We start from the raw sequence: 15,263 nt of genomic DNA on the forward strand, positions 1-15,263 counted from the left end.
ATCCTTCTTTTTGTAGTGTTGGTTGGAAGGTCTCTGTGGATTAGTATGTTGTTCAGAGGTGTGTTGGAAATATTCCTTGAGTCAGAGACGTTGAGAATAGGATTCTAAGTCACCACAGAACTGTATCATGTTCGTGGTGGTGGAGGGGCAGAAGGAGAGGCCCCGAGATAGGACAGATCTTCTGCTGGGCTAAGAGTATAGTTGGATAGATTGATAATATTGCTGGGTGGGTTAAGGTAACCATTGCTGTGGCCTCTTGTGGCATGTAGTAGTTTAGATAGTTTAGTGTCCTTTTTCTTTTGTAGAGAAGCAAAGTGTGTGTTGTAAATGGCTTGTCTAGTTTTTGTAAAGTCCAGCCACGAGGAAGTTTGTGTGGAAGGTTGGTTTTTTATGAGAGTATCCAGTTTTGAGAGCTCATTCTTAATCTTTCCCTGTTTGCTGTAGAGGATGTTGATCAGGTGGTTCCGCAGTTTCTTTGAGAGCATGTGGCACAAGCTGTCAGCATAGTCTGTATGGTATGTAGATTGTAATGGATTTTTTACCTTCAGTCCTTTTGGTACGATGTCCATCTGTTTGCATTTGGAAAGGAAGATGATGTCTCTCTGTATGAGTTTTTTCATGAAGTTGATAGATTTCCACTCCATACAGCTAAATACAGTGCCTTGCATAATGACAGGTTTCAGAGTAGCAGCCATGTTAGTCTGTATTCACAAAAAGAAAAGGAGGACTAGTGGCACCTTAGAGACTAACCAATTTATTTGAGCATAAGCTTTCGTGAGCTTCATCGGATGCATTCAGTGGAAAAAACAGTGAGGAGATTTATATACACACAGAACATGTTGACAGAGACAAAAGTCAACTACTACAGGACAGGCCCAACAAAGAAAATAACAGAACGCCACTAGCCCCCACCTTCAGCCCCCAACTAAAACCTCTCCAACGCATCATCAAGGATCTACAACCTATACTGAAGGACGACCCATCACCCTCACAAATCTTGGAGACAGGCCAGTCCTTGCCTACAGACAGCCCCCCCAACTTGAAGCAAATACTCACCAGCAACCATACACCACACAACAGAATCATTAACCCAGGAACCTATCCTTGCAACAAAGCCTGTTGCCAACTGTGTCCGCATATCTATTCAGGGGACACCATCATAGGGCCTAATCACATCAGCCACACTATCAGAGGCTCGTTCACCTGCACATCTACCAATGTGATATATGCCATCATGTGCCAGCAATGCCCCTCTGCCATGTACATTGGTCAAACTGGACAGTCTCTCCATAAAAGAATAAATGGACACAAATCAGATGTCAAGAATTATAACATTCATAAACCAATCGGAGAACACTTCAATCTCTCTGGTCATTTGATCTCAGACCTAAAGATCGCAATATTAAAACAAAAAGACTTCAAAAACAGACTCCGAGAGACTGCTGAATTGGAATTAATTTGCAAACTGGATACAATTAATTTAAGCTTGAATAGAGACTGGGAGTGGATGTGTCATTACACAAAGTAAAACTATTTCCCCATGTTTATTTCCCCCTCCCCCCACCCCCACTGCTCCTCAGAGGTTCCTGTTAACTGCTGGAAATGGCCCACCTTGATTATCACTACAAAAGGTTTTCTTCTCCTCCCCCGCCTCGCTCTCCTGCTGGTAATAGCTCATCTTAAGTGATCACTCTCGTTACAGTGTGTATGGTAACACCCATTGTTTCATGTTGTCTGTGTATATAAATCTCCCCACTGTATTTTCCACTGAATGCATCCGATGAAGTGAGCTGTAGCTCACGAAAGCTTATGCTCAAATAAATTTGTTAGTTTCTAAGGTGCCACAAGTACTCTTTTTCTTTTTACAATATATATATTATGCTGAGGTTGTGATTATAGTTACAGTTGACCTGCAGTACATGATAGATTTTCTTACAGTTTCCAGCCTAGATTCTCCATAAGCATGCAGCACATGGATTAATTTTTCAGTGAGTTTATAAAGCATGCTTTGTCACAAGTCTCCAAATCAACTTTGGGCTCCTCTGGACAAAGACAAAATTATATCGTTCTAACTCCACAAAGAATCCTTTTATAGGCAGGTAACACCACAGCTCTTGCTGTCTCCAGCCTTTCAAAACTAACCCACTCTTTTTTTAAACAGCAGTATTTGAAGCAGATTATAAATGTTAGCATTTTTCAGGTCAGCTAATAGACACCTAATGGTTTGTTTTTGTTTCCGTCTCCAGTAATTTTGCTGCAGGGGTAGTAGAATGAAAGAGCTGCTTTCTTTAACCTGTGTTTCTAGACTAAAGTAATTCACAAGCTTTCAGGGTTCTTTATTTGGCTTTATTGCTTTTAGATTGTTGCTGCAAGGCATGCTTCTCTGTCCCCATAGCTCTAGGAGGAGGGAAAGGAGATGTGTTGAGAGTACTGAGAGGCCTCTGACAGCTAATCAGAGTCATTTGAGCAAAGATAAGCCATCCATTTTCTCAGAACAAATTCAAGCCACAACCACCTTATAGTTGGGGGTTGTGGGAGGGGTAAGAAAAATTGTAAATCCCCAACTTGCTTCCCATCCACTGAAAGCATTGCTGCTGTTTGCACAATGGGAGATTAATATAGTGCATGTTGGAGTAATAGCTATTAATTAACAGGAAAAGTCCAAACTTCCCAAAGCACACTCCACTACCCCAGGCCCCAAAATCAGGCCTAGCTTCCTCTAGATCCTTTTGGAGCAAAAGGGTCTTTTCTGCCAGAGTTAACCAAAGGGATTTGTCAATGAATTATGACCACATACTCAGTGAACGGTCAATTTGTTCTTATGCAAGTCTTACAAAATATGCTACAATATTCTATAGCAGTAGTCCCAGAACTACTGCTCACAGTATAGGGTGGTTACTGTAGAATCTAAAAGCATTTTTGTTAGAGCTAGTCAGGAGTTTTCTGCTGAAATATTTTCCTTGTAAAATTCTCATTTTTCTAAACGGTCTATGGAAAAAGCTTGGTTTGATGAATCTCCTGATTTGGACTTTTTTTAAAAAAAAATAAAAGTTTCAAAATTGTCAAAACATCTCATTTCAACTCTTTTTAAACAAATAGTTATGGCATTTTTATTGTTGAGGGTTTTTTTTACTTTTTGTTTTGAAATTTTGGTTTAATTTATATTTAGGATTTACAAAATTTAAAGGTCAAAATCAAAATTAAACATTTCAAAAGCACTTTTACTGGATCTGAAATTTTTTTTCAGATTATTGGTTTGCAGAAATTATTGAAATTCCAACATTTTTCTCTCTTTGGGATGGGGAAAAAATTCAAAATCTCGAAAACAATTTCCTGCTCCACTCTAATTTCTTTGTGGGAATCGGCCCAATCAGACTGCAACAACTGAATACTCTCATTCCTCAAGAGAATCTGGAAATGCCAAGCTAAGCGTGCAGTGATTCCCACTGATTCCCAAACATGGTATCAGTGGGCTACTGTGATTTCCAGAACTGTGAATATAATGCTTCCTATTCATAGATTCTGAGGCCAGAAGGGACCATTGTGATCATCCAGTCTGACCTGTATAACACAGGCCACAGAACTCCCCCAGAATAGTTCTTATCCTATAATAACCCATGTGAGAACAGTACGCCTGAACCACCTGAAATATAGAATGCTAGACTCTAAGCAGCAACAAACTAGGGGCCCAATCCTGCTCCCGCTGAAGTCAATGGCAAAAGTTACATTGACTGCAAGTCGCGCAAGTTAAAGGCTCTAACACTACATAGAATGTAATTTAAATTGTGTAAGCAAGAAATTGATTAAAGAATATTTAATCAGACTGGTGTGTGGTAGATCAGCCAATGTTTGTACAATGCTTTGGAAATGTAAAAGGCAAGATAAGTGCTTAGGTTTTAGTGCTTATTTTTTAACATTTTTTTATTAAAAGTCTATGACAAAGAAGAAAAAATAAAGATCATATGAAAAAATTGGAAAGTATGTGCTATGCACTCAAAGTTTATGCAATGTGATTATATTAAATCCAGAGTATTTTGAGCAAGAGTCCCTTAAACAACTTTTATGCAAGACATGTCTTTTTTTTAAATGTTATGTCACTAGTCTGGTTCTATGTAGTACAATCACTGGCTGGGGCAAAAAGAAAAATACAGTTACAAAAATAAACCATCAATGTAGCTTATACATAGTTGCTACTTGGATGATGGAGGAGGAAGGAAAATAGAGTAAGATAAGAAAGAACAAGAATGTATGTATTCACTATTACATTAGCCTGGACTATAAAGGAATGGTTCACAAATGCACAGAAGACAAGACCTGCATGGGCTTGCGTATATCGGTCAGTTTGCTGAGAAGCAGATATGCCCCTCAGGGGCATTGGAAGGACTGAGGCTTTTCAATTTCTTAGGATACTAGAGGGGTTTGTTTTTTTGTGGGGAGGGGTTGGATTCCCCCCCCCCCCAATGTTCACAAAAGTTGAACCATGAGGCTATGTAGCCTACATAATTGTCCCTGAGGCAAACAATTCATGCAATCAGATATGATTGTATTGCCATATTTATACAATCCATTTCTATCACCTAGCTTCTTACTCTACACCAGTAACAACAGGGAGGAAAAAAATCTGATGATAGCTTGCCCTGTAGTTACTCTAAGAGAAACAGTCATAGTTCTCCTTTTGTGTAGTTTTGGTAAGATTAAGTATGTATACAAATGATTATTTGCCAGCAAAGTAATGTTGGCTTAGTGGACACTCCCACCACTTATGTGTAAAGGATTCTAATGCTTTGCAATCTGTCTGCCAAAAGGGTGACATCTTTATTTATATGGGAACAGTTCCTGACAGCCTTGCAAGAATGGTGCAGTTTTGTCAAGATGATGTAGCATTCGCACAAGGCTCATGCCTGAGTACTGCTGAGAGCTATGTTGACTGAGCATTTGGGTGAATATTTCTGTATCTGACCACAGCCCGAGTCATTCAGGTCTGCACTGATCTCAGTATTCCATGTAATGTGACTGCTCACCCCAGCAGAGTTTTAAGAGGCCTTCCTAGAGTCTGAGTAATGCTCCTTTTCTTATTCCATCACCAAACACACACAGTCCATTACTATATTTTAGGTTCTCTTACAAGGTCCTTTTTGTTTTGTGTATCATAGAGGAAGGATTTGAGCTCGGAAGTAGGTACAGTGGAATTCTCTGTCCACGTTTCTTTCCTGGATTTGCTACATTGCAAAGAAAGCTCCCCTACGGGATAGATCTAAGATGAATGAACCCCTTCTCCTCCAGATTTAGTCTAGTTTCTAATAGCTTGAACCTTAAAATAGGGGTTTACTAGACCTTGGTATGTTTACACTTTAGTTTCCTGCATATGTGTCTCTTCCCCCTTCAAAATTCTCTAGGGTCATGATTGCTATATAGCATAGCTTTCAGATTTGCTAGTAAGAATGAAGCTTCTCTTAAGTCCTAGTCCTGTAACAGAAGCATTCTTGTTTTACCAAGTGGCAGAAAGGGAGCTAGGGAGGGCGTCTGAGCATAGAAAAGTTGCTCCTAGGGCTATTGCCTGAGTAACACATTTGTAATGGTTTGGTTTCTCAGTTATCCTTGGGTGTCGCTTCCTAAAGAGTAGAGTGATCATTGTCAGACAGAGTTTGCCCCTCATATTTAATAAAAGCAACACTATGGTACTGACTAATGCAAACGTCCTCTGCCTGACCTTCTAGACTTTTGCCTTAGTATCTGCCCCCATGTCTGCCTTACCTCCCCCACACACTCCCTTTCAATCCTCCAAAATGCTGCTGCAAAAATAACTTTATTTTGCCTGCTGCTTCTGTGATATGCAGCCTCCCTTTGCCTTCCACAATACACTTTAAGAGCCCTGTTCTTTTCTGGAAGGCTTTGTGTCTTCTGCACATCCTAGCTCCTGCCTACTTCACTGCTTTCATCTCTTTCTACTATCCCTTTTGGTTTGCTCAAGCTACGTGACTGCTCATCCCCTTCAATTCTCATCTCTGTGCCTTCTTCCATGAAGTCCTGTGACTGGATGCCCTTCCCGAGCTGGTCCACCATGCCTTCACCTTCTCTTCTTAAGGCCATCCTTAAACCTCAATTTACCCACAAAGCCTATTACCTTATTAACCTCTGCTAAAACCACCAGGACTTTTTATTACTGCTCTACATCTAAATCACTTTATTAGGGAGAAGTGTGCATCCAAGCTGGCAATTTCACTTTCACGCTGTTAGAAGAGCTCAATTTAAAATCCATTAAAAATAGAATTTGAAAGAAAAAATGGCAGCTGCCCTTTAGCCATGCTGCCCTAATACCACAGCAGCAAAAACTTTATTCAAACTAGTTATGATTGCTTTTAAGGATCTATGTGGGTGAGTTTGGCACTTACACAAAGAGATGACAGTTTAAGGGAACCATCTTTACCACTGGGTTACTGTGATATGCGGATAGTAAGGAATCTATCTGACAGACTGTGCACCTCCAACATATAAAGAAACACAGTACGTTCACCAAATTCATCTGACACACCCCGACACAAAACCCTCATTTTGATCTCGGTAACACTGATTGATATTTACAATAAACCTATGTGCCCTGCTTAAGTGTATGATGAGTGTTTGTTTGCAGAGAAAGCATGAGACTGGAGTTACGTGTTTTGAGTTAGAGTGTGAGTTAGATGAAGAGGATGGTACTGAGTACACTGGAAGTGGAAGGGACCTCCAGTCTTATTCCCAGGTAAGAAAAAGAACAGCTTATCTCAGACTACTCATAGTGATACTGCATAGGAGAAGGAATGAATTCTAGATGTATTAGCAGTCAGCACTATAGAAACAATGTTTCCATTATGTGCTGCACAAAGATTCATTTGGTTTCTCTCTATTGTAGTAATATTAATAATTAATTCATAATCGTCCTCTGAATATCCCACAGGCTTCTGCTAAAGTTGCATTAGAATGCACCAGTAGCTAAATGTCTCCTGTCTCATTAAGGGCAAAGGAATCAAGGAGGAAATTCTTCAACCTGGGGTTAAACTTTTTGTCTCATTCTATGTGAGCCTGACTGGAACAAGTACAAGACTGCAGAGCTTCTCTTTAGGGTCATGCCAACTATAACTTAGTAGGAGAAAACTGACAGAACTACACAGTTTAGAGACCTGGGGAATCTTCCAAGAGGTGAGGGGAAATGGGTATTCTCTGAGCTCTTTTGTGACCTGAGGTCCCCTCTCTTTATCTCCCAAGTCACTCCTGACTACCTTCAGTCACGTGTTCTTCCATTATTCCAGCACAGGAAGGCTGGACAAGACCTCCCCTTCAAAGCCCATATACTGTTTCACTAGAAAGCCTCTGCAGTAGTCCCTGATCCCCTGCCAACCAGGAGCAAGCAAGACTCAAGGCACTGTGCTTCAAAAAAAATTTTATGCAAAACTTCCCTTTCTCCAAGCGCTCACTTCCCTTTTTATTATTTGCTGTCTTTTGCCTGGCCCACACTTTTTCTAGTGGCCTATTTTTATTTTCTTGTGTTCTTAGTATATATTAGTTTGTAATCTCCTTGGAGCACTGGCCATGTCATTTTATTCACCTGTAGAGCACCAGACACATTGACTGAGTAGTGTTAAATAAGTAATAAAATATGAGACCTTGATCCTCATCTGGCATAGCTCCGGTGACCTCAGTAGAACCATGATGATTTATACCAGCTGAGAATCTGGTCCAAAGCGTATCTGGTTTCCACAACTGCAAGATTTTCAGCTTTGTCAGACTTGCATTTTTTTCTCCAGTACAGCTATTATATGTATGTGTTTAACTGAATCCATCTGTAAGGTCCCACTGGCACTATAAACTCTAGCCTAATCAGAAACCCACTTCAGGTCTGTTCTATCTTGCAGCGAGGATGAGACTGAATCACATTTTAAACATGAACTTGAGTCAGACTATAGCCCTGGGAAGGTCCAGGGATTAGCATGATTTGGAAACACATTTAAAACATGGTTTGCTCCACTCTACACTGCTTTTCCCTCATCCACAGAGCCAGTTATCTCGTCATAGAAGGCAATTAGAGTAGTCAGGCATGACTTGCCCCTGGTGAATCCATGCTGACTGTTCCTGATCACTTTCCTCTCCTCTAAGTGCTTCAGAATTGATTCCTTGAGGACCTGCTCCATGATTTTTCCAGGGATTGAGGTGAAGCTGACTGGCCTGTAGTTCCCCAGATCGTCGTCCTTCCCTTTTTTAAAGATGGGCACTACATTAGCCTTTTTCCAGTCATCCGGGACCTCCCCTGATCGCCATGAGTTTTCAAAGATAATGGCCAATGGCTCTGCAATCACATCCGCCAACTCCTTTAGCACTCTCGGATGCAGCACATCAGGCCCCATGGACTTGTGCTAGTCCAGCTTTTCTAAATAGTCCTGAACCACTTCTTTCTCCACAGAGGGCTGATCACCTCCTCCCAATGCTGTGCTGCCCAGTGCAGTAGTCTGAGAGCTGACCTTGTTCGTGAAGACAGAGATTAAAAAAAAGCATTGAGTACATTAGCTTTTTCCACATCCTCTATCACTAGGTTGCCTCCCTCATTCAGTAAGGGGCCCACACTTTCCTTGACTTTCTTCTTGTTGCTAACATACCTGAAGAAACCATTCTTGTTACTCTTAATATCTTTTGCTAGCTGCAACTCCAGCTGTGATTGGGCCTTCCTGATTTCACTCCTGCATGCCTGAGCGTTATTTTTATACTCGTCCTTGGTCATTTGTCCAATCTTCCACTTCTTGTAAGCTGCTTTTTTGTGTTTAAGATCAGCAAGGATTTCACTGTTAAACCAAGCTGGTCGCCTGCCATATTTACTATTCTTTCTACACATCGGGATGGTTTGTTCCTGTAACCTCAATAAAGATTCTTTAAAATACAGCCAGCTCTCCTGGACTCCTTTTCCCCTCATGTTGTTCTCCCAGGGGATCCTGTCCATCAGTTCCCTGAGGGAGTCAAAAGAAAAGGAGTACTTGTGGCACCTTAGAGACTAACCAATTTATTTGAGCATAAGCTTTCGTGAGCTACAGCTCACGGCATCCAATGAAGTGAGCTGTAGCTCACGAAAGCTTATGCTCAAATAAATTGGTTAGTCTCTAAGGTGCCACAAGTACTCCTTTTCTTTTTGCGAATACAGACTAACACGGCTGTTACTCTGAAACCTGAGGGAGTCAAAGTCTGCTTTTCTGAAGTCCAGGGTCTGTATTCTGCTGCTCTCCTTTCTTCCTTGTGTCAGGCTCCTGAACTCGTCCATCTCATGGTCACTGCCTCCCAGGTTCCCCTCCACTTTTGCTTCCCCTACTAATTCTTCCCGGTTTGTGAGCAGCAGGTCAAGAAGAGCTCTGCCCCTAGTTTTCCAGGGTATCTTTCATTTGGCATTTTTTAAAAGCATGTTCTTTCCCATGAGGATAGCAACACAATTCTCTCTAAGAAGTAGGCTCAGTATGGCTAGCAGCCATACATCCAACAAAATATTCCCTTCATCATTGCAATTCCATGAAAGCTGTCAGACACTCACAGCTTTTTTTATTTAGAGTTGCTAAGAGTTCAAGTGCTAATATTAAGTATTTGTTCAAGTCCCTTGCAAAAAATCACAGCACAAAATAGAATCTGCATGTAGTAATATGAGGTAGTTTCTTGGCTGCATTTTTAATGTCAGCTGTTATAACAATTTAGACATCATGTTCTCTGAGCATCAAGGTCTCTTGCTGTTTTAAGCTGTTGGAAATAGTAGTACATGTTGACACAACGTGTACAGTGTGTTTGTGCTATCTTCTGGTTAGTCAACATCAGTTTTTCTCTCACTGATTTGTGGGTAGAAGGCTGGGTTTACAGCCGGACTGTGTTTTAAGATATGAACAGATTTCCTGGCACCAGTGGGGGAAAAAAGAAAACACGGTTTGGCAATACTCACAAGTAACCATGTTCCTGGATTCTTTTCATAAATCCCCTCCTATATAGCTGTGTACAAGTTACTATCAGGCTACTACAGAATGGAAGCATGGGCATTCTGTCTGGGAAATATGAAGTTGCCTAAGCATGTATGCTAGTACTGAGGTCAGTTAGTTCCAGAAGCATAAATTTAAATTAGGACAGAATTTGAACCACTGTGGAATTTTGCCTAAGAAAAAATAACCAGTAATTAAACTATCTTTGAAATGATCTTGAAAGTATCTAAACAAAGTATGTTGGCAAGCTAACTAAAAGGCATCAGGCAATTTCAAATAATAAACAAACACAAATTGGGATTCATTGCTGGTTTCTTTAAAACAGTGGCTCTCAAACTTTTGTACTGGTGACCCCTTTCATACAAAAAGCCTCTGAGTACGACCCCTCCTTATAAATTAAAAACACTTTTTTTACATATTTAACACCATTATAAATGCTGGAGGCAAAGCGGTGTTTGGGGTGAAGGCTGACAGCTCGCGCCCACCCATGTAAGAACATTGTGACCCCCTGAGGGGTCCCAACCCCTAATTTGAGAACCCCTGCTCTAAAAGCTATTTCTATGCTAAGTAAAACTTTCTTATTTCAGGAAGTAAAATATCCATGTGGGTCTTAGGGCTTGTCTTCACTGCTGTGTTAGCTCATGGTTTAACTCAAGTGTTACCCCTAACCTAACTCCTGTCCACACATAAAAATCTCTACCTTGAGTGTGGTGGTGCTTTAAACTTGAAATAGCTGGCCTGTCAGGGATTATAGGTTAACGCTCAAGCGCTGCTGATGCTCAAGCTAGTAAGTACAGCTGTAGCTCAAGTGTTACTTATCAGTGTGGCTGCTTTCCCTTGAGCTAGGCTAACTCAAAAGGAGATAACTAGCCAGTAGAAAACTCAAGTCAACTCTGCAGTGAGACTACATAGCCTTGATGACATGCTTTCCTATTGCTGTTGTCAGCTCTATAAATAGCATCAATATTTTGAAAGAGCTGGTTGGGTCCACTTTTATGTTTCTTTTCTTACTGTTTTGAAGTGTGAAATCTTGCTACCATAGAGGAATAAGCAGTTCCTCTATACAGAAGCTTAAATATGCCTTTGATGTGTTCTATGAGCTCAGCATCAAAGTACATTTTTAGACTGAAATATAAATAAAATAGTACTGAGTGATTATTAGTTAAAGGGAATCTGTAATGACATTTGTTTCTTTACTCCTCCATGATTTCTGCCAAGGCAAAACTATCTCTGATAGCAGCAAATCTGCCTGAAAAAGGAGCACAGCAGTCAAGCCAAATGTAATCCCATGTCCTTAGGGACCCACAGCTGGCTGCCACAGCCAGCTAAGGGCCTGATCCAGCAGAGCACTTAAGCACCTGCCTGTTCTTTAAGCACACAAGCAGCTCCCTTGTCTTCACTATGGCTACTCATGTGCTAAAGTGCTTTGCTGGCAATTCAGCACCTTGTTAGAGAGCTTATTCCTTCACTCTCCCACTTCCCTGGTCCTTCTCACATGAACAGATAGCAACAATATCAGGAGTCCGAAGGTGCAAACAATTCAATGTTTATTGGGGTGAACTTCCAGCAAGCTTAAATCCAAGTTCCTTTTTCCTTATTTTCAAATCCCAATTTACTTCCTGTTTTCTCCTAATTTATATAGTAATATTCTCAGCTATACCTTAACCAATCATTTTACTGAAATATACCTAACCAATCCTAACATATTGTAACAGGATTAGCTACCCAATTATATCCCACCACCTTAATTAGTTTACACCCAGCAAAATTAATTATACAGCAGACAGAAACAATCACAGAACCAGACAGAGACCATGCAAATAAACAATAACAAAGTGAAGGAGTACTTGTGGCACCTTAGAGACTAACAAATTTATTTGAGCATAAGCTTTCGTGAGCTACAGCTCACTTCATCGGATGCATGCAGTAGAAAATACAGTGGGGAGATTTTATATACACAGAGAACATGAAACAATGGGTGTTACCATACACACTGTAATGAGAGTGATCACTTAAGGTGAGCTATTACCAGCAGGAGAGCGGGGAGGGGGAATCTTTTGTAGTGATAATCAAGGTGGGCCATTTCCAGCAGTTGACAAGAATGTCTGAGGAACAGTGGGGGGGTGGAATAAACAAGGGGAAATAGTTTTACTTGGTGTAATGACCCATCCACTCCCAGTCTCTATTCAAGTCTAAGTTAATTGTATCCAGTTTGCAAATTAATTCCAATTCAGCAGTCTCTAGTTGGAGTCTGTTTTTGAAGTTTTTTTGTTGAAGAATTGCAACTTTTAGGTCTGTAATCAAGTGACCAAAGAGACTGAAGTGTTCTCTGACTGGTTTTTGAATGTTATAATTCTTGATGTCTGATTTGTGTCCATTTATTCTTTTACGTAGACTACAGTAGTTTGGAATGTGAGGATGTGACCATACGTTTCCCAGCTTATGGCTGCTCCCACTGCTTAGCCAAAGGCCTCAGCTTAAGAACAGGGCCTCAGACTGTTACAGTGAGAGAAGGCCGTTACACAAGCTGACAGTTATTTTGATTCTTTCTTTTATACCTCTATAACCAGCTAAATGATAAACATAAACCTACATTCTTAAAGTATAGGCCTTTACAGACAGACCTGAATATCTATATCCTAACACACATCTCCTAGCTAGACCGTGCCATAAAATAAAGCAGCTTTCCCCTGGTGGGAGCTTGGGTATTGCCACTTGCCCTCACCTGGAGTTAATGTCATTGCTCTCACAGGTGCTGAGAGCTGCAATTTGCACCACCTGAGCCAAAGGAGGTGACTCTGACTCCAAGTTTATGAGACTGCTGCCCCACTGTAATGCTTGAGTAGCTGCTGAGCATTAGGAGAGTATAGAACAATTTTACTTTAGTTCCAAGTTTCTCTTGCTCAGAGCTATTTTGATAATTTTACATAAATTAGAAATTCTTAGGAGCTTCTGATGTTTTTCTGCATACTCTTCTGTGATCATTGCTTCCCAGATAAAAATGAAAATTGCATGGGGAGAGTTCCCTCTGCTACACAAAGCTTGACGTTTGCGCAATTCAACAGCTGCTGAAGTCAATAGAATTCTTTAGAATCACTTCATTAAATTGTAAAGTGGGTAAAATGCCAATTTGTATAAAATTTAGGGCTGTCGATTAATTAGTTAACTCATGCAATTAACTCACAAAAAGTAATTGTGATTAAAAAAAAGTAATTGCGATTAATCATAGTTTTAATCTCACTGTTAAACAATAGAATACCAATTGAAAATTATTAAATATTTTGGATGTTTTTCTACATTTTCATATATATTGTGTTGTAATTGAAATCAAATTGTATATTTTTCCTCTGTAAAAATGATAAACAAAAGAAATAGTATTTTTCAGTTCACCACATACAAGTACTGTAGTGTAATCTTTTTGTTGTGAAAGTGAAACTTACAAATGTAGATTTTTTTTGTTACATAACTGCACTCAAAAACAAAACAATGTAAAACTTTAGAGCCAACAAGTCCACTCAGTCCTTCTTCATGTTCAGCCAATCGCTAAGACAAACAAGTTTGTTTACATTTACAGGAGATAATGCTGCCCTCTTCTTATTTACAGTGTCACCCAAGTGAGAAGAGGCATTTGCTTGGCACTTTTGTGGCTGGCATTGCAAGATATTTATGTGTCATATATGCTAAACATTTGTATGCCCCTGCATGCTTCAGCCACCATTCCAGAGGACATGCTTCCATGCTGATGACGCTCGTTAAAAAAAATAATGCGTTAATTAAATTTGTGACTGAACTCCTTGTGGGGAGAATTGTATATCACCTGCTCTGTTTTACCCACATTCTGCCATATATTTCATGTTATAGAATTCTCAGATGATGACCCAGTACGTGTTCATTTTAAGAACACTTTCACTGCAGATTTCACAAAATGCAAAGAAGGTATCAATGTGAGATTTCTAAAGATAGCTACAGCACTTGACCCAAGTTTAAGAATCTGAAGTGCCTTCCAAAATCTGAGAGGGATGAGGTGTGGAGCATGCTTTCAGAAGTCTTAAAAGAGCAACACTCCAATGTGGAAACTACAAAACCCAAACCACCAAAAAAGAAAATCAACCTTCTGCTGGTGGCATCTGACTCAAATCATGTAAATGAACATGCGTTGGTCTGCACTGCTTTGGATTGTTATTGAGCAGAAGCCGTCAGCAGCATGGACGCATGTCCTGCAGAATGGTGGTTGAAGCATGAAGGGACATATGAATCTTTAGCACATCTGGCAAGTAAATATCTTGCGATGCCAGCTACAACAGTGCCATGAGAACGCCTGTTCTCAATTTCAGGTGACATTGTAAACAAGAAGCGGGCAGCATTATCTCCTGCAAATGTAAACAAACTTGTTTATCTGAGCGATTGGTTGAACAAGAAGTAGGACTGAGTGGAGTTGCAGACTCTAAAATTGTACATTGTTTTATTTTTGAATGCAGGTTTTTTGTATGTAATTCTACATTTGTAAGTTCAACTTTCATAATAAAGAGATTGCACTACAGTACTTGTATGAGGTGAATTGAAAAACACAATTTCTTTTGTTTTTTTACAGTGCAAATACTTGTAATCAAAAATAAATATAAAGTGAGCACTGTACACTTTGTATTCTGTGTTGTAATTGAAATCAATATATTTGAAAATGTAGAAAACGTCCAAAACATTTAAATAAATTGTATTCTATTATTGTTCATAGATTCATAGATATTTAGGTCAGAAGGGACCATTATGATCACCTAGTCTGACCTCCTGCACAACGCAGGCCACAGAATTTCACTCACCACTCCAAAATCACAATTTTTTAAATCGCTTGAGAGTCCTAAAATTATTACTGAATATAATTAAAATGAGCTATTACTAAAGGAAAAGGAAGTCCCCATCTTGACTGTATGCTACTATAGTTGGATCATAAAGTGTTTTGTGCCACTGAATTAATGAATTAGGTAGGGACTTTCCCAGTTGTTCCAAGGTAAATTCAATCATTTATTACAAAAATGTTTTTGATTATATAAAATTAGTTTCATTAATAGCAATGTTAATGTGCTTTTCCACATTATTATTTTCCAGTAATGGAATTTACCTTGGAATAAATGTGAATGTCTCCAACAATTGTCATGTACTCATCTGCTGATTAGAACTTCTTGATAGGGTGACCTGATAGCAAGTGTGAAAAATCGGGACGGCGTAGGGAATCATAGGCACCTATATTAGACAAAGACCCAAAATCTGTGGACTGTCTCTATAAAATTGGGA

Source organism: Natator depressus, chromosome 7, assembly GCF_965152275.1.
Source record: "Natator depressus isolate rNatDep1 chromosome 7, rNatDep2.hap1, whole genome shotgun sequence".
Classification (NCBI taxonomy): Eukaryota; Metazoa; Chordata; order Testudines; family Cheloniidae; genus Natator; species Natator depressus.